Source organism: Schistocerca piceifrons, chromosome 1, assembly GCF_021461385.2.
Source record: "Schistocerca piceifrons isolate TAMUIC-IGC-003096 chromosome 1, iqSchPice1.1, whole genome shotgun sequence".
Lineage (NCBI taxonomy): Eukaryota > Metazoa > Arthropoda > Insecta > Orthoptera > Acrididae > Schistocerca > Schistocerca piceifrons.
Genome location: NC_060138.1, coordinates 286,924,073 through 286,926,972, shown reverse-complemented (window position 1 = coordinate 286,926,972; position 2,900 = coordinate 286,924,073).

Sequence of the window (2,900 nt, the reverse complement as noted above, 5' to 3'; positions counted from 1 at the left end):
CAAGCAACTTCTCCTTGCTACAATTTACCGAAGTTGGTTTAAAAAAAAAACTATCTGGCTGTGTTTTCATCTGACCAATCAGGGTCTCAATGTTAACCTTAAGCTCTGCCTACAAAAATTCTGTCTATCCAATGGGGTGGGGCAATGTTTTTAAAGTTTGCAACGTAACAGAGACGCGAAAAAGTCTCACGCTAAAACTTGCGGGTGGTGTAGCCCTTTTTGTATTATCGTAAGATCTATACTGTTCTTCTGGAGGCCTGTAGCTTTTAACATTGGCTGGGGGGTGGTCTTGACGTAACAGAGACGCGAAAAAGTCTCACGCTAAAAACTTGCGGGTGGTGTGGACGTAGCGGTTAGCTGGCGACGTGGGTGTCCGTCCCTTATCGTAGGGCCTTCTCACTTAACACGGTTCTGCTCTCGGCTTCTGTTCTCGTTTCTCCCCTCGGAACTGCGTCTGTCTCACGGTGGGAAGGTATGACGTGCATTTAGGCATTCTTGTGTTAGTATATGGTATTCCATTTGCTCACTCGTTACTCGTATTACTTTGGTTAATTTAATGTCACGATTTATTCGGAGCTATGTGACATACTACTGGATTTGCTTATCATGTCAGAGTTTTCATGGAAGGTGTTGGATTTGCCTGACACCTTACACCTCCTCAAGAATCACAAGAAGAGGAAGTGTACTTGGAAAAGACAGGGAGATACGGGAAGATTTCAGTTAGATTACAATATGATCAGACGGGGATTCCGAAATCAGATACTGGATTAAGAGTAGGCTGAAGTTTAAAAGATTATTCAGGAAGAATCAATATACAAAGAATTGTGATACGGAAGTACTAAGGAATAAGGAGATTCGTTTGCAGCTTTCAAAGGCTGTAGATACTGTAATAAAGAAATAGCTCACTAGACAGTATTGTTGAAGAGGAATGGTCTTCCCTAAAAAGGGCAATCACAGAAATTGGAAAGAAAAACATTGGTATAATCAAGGTAACTGTGAAGAAACCATGAGCAACACGAGAAATACTTCAGTTGATCGACAAAAGAAGGAAGTAAAAAAAAATGTTCAGGGAAATTCAGGAATAAAGAAATCCAAGTCGCTGAGGAATGAAATAAACAAGAAGTGCAGGGAAGTTAAGACGAAATGGCTATATAAAAATGTGAAGAAATCAAAAATGGAATGGTTGTCTGAAGGATTGACCCAGCATATAGGAAAGTCAAAACTACTTTCAGTGAAATTAAAAGCAAGGTTAGTAACATTAAGAGTGCAACGGGAATTCCGCCGTTAAATGCAGAGGACACAACAGGTAGGTGGAAAGAGTACATTGAAGGCCTCTATGGGGGAAAGATTTGTCTGATGTGATAGAAGAAGAAACAGGAGTCGATTTAGAAGACATAGGTGATCCAGTATTAATGGTTCAAATGGCTCTGAGCACTATGAGACTTAACCTCTGAGGTCATCAGTCCCCTAGAACTTAGAACTACTTAAACCTAACCAACCTAAGGACATCACACACATCCATGCCCGAGGCAGGATTCGAACCTGCGGCCGTAGCGGTCGCGCATTTCCAGACTGTAGCGCCTAAACCGATCGGCCACCCCGGCCGGCGATCCAGTACTAGAATCAGAATTTGAAAGATCTTTGGAAGACTTACGATCAAATAAGGTACACAGAATAGATAATATTCTACGGGAATTTCTAAAATTTCTGGGGCAAGTACCAACAAAATGTATGTTCGGGGTGGTGTGTATAATGTATGAGACTGGCGATATACCATCAGACTTTCGGAGAAACATCAAGCACACAATTGCAAAGAGTGCAAGAGCCGATGGCTGCGAGAATTATCGTACAATCAGCGTCAAGCTCATGCATCCAAGTTGACGACAAGAATAATATACCTAAGAATGCAAAAGAAACTAGAGAATGTGTTAAATGATGATTAGTTTGGCTTCAGGAAAGTTAAAGGCACCAGAGAGGCAGTTCCAACGTTACTATAGGGAGAGACGGGTAATGTACAATATGTATAGTAGCCAAGAGGGGACAAGAGTGGAAGACCAAGTGCTCGGATTAAAAAGGGCGTAAGAGTGGAATATAGTCTTCCTGCCCTACTCGTCAATCTGTACAACGAAGAACCAATGACTGAAATAAAAGAAGGTACAGAAGTGGAATTGAAATTCGAGGTGAAAGGATATCAGTGGTACGATTCGTCGACAATATCATCATCCTGAGTGAAAGTGAGGAAGAATTACATTCCCGTTCCAGCCGGTCGGGAACCAGACGCGGTCGCCCACAAAAGCGACCAACATTCGGCGACAGTCGCGGCATGGAATTGGTCGGTTATGAAAGTTTCAGTTTGATGTCACATTTGTTGATAAGAGATAGACTGTATAACTGAGCACGCAGTTCATACGTGTCAGGCTTGCGCTCGCAACCAAGTATCCCAAGAAGAACGTGTTTCGCCATAGCAACAACTTGAGTATTCTGGGGAGAAGGAGCACATCGACTTGGTCAGTCCTCTGCAGGTTGCAATGTGTTTGCTGGTGGTGGATGTGAGCTCCAATTTTCCTTACGTAGTGCGAGTCACTTTAGCGAGTGTGCACACAACAATCAGAGATCTAGCTATGAATTTAGCCATAGAAGGACTGCAACACATCTTAGTCGCCGACAATGGATGCCAGCTTGTTTCTTCAGAATTTTAGGCGTTCTGCTAAAATAGCACGTGATCAGCATCCCTTTCCACCCGGCGTCGTACTCTAAACAGGAGAGAATGGTTAGAACTTTCAAGGAACAAATGAGGAAAGCAATGGCTGCAGAAGAAGTAAGAACCACGGTTCTTACAACATACCGGTCCACATCAGTCAACGGATGAAGCTCAGTACAGCAAGGGCGCTCCTGGACCT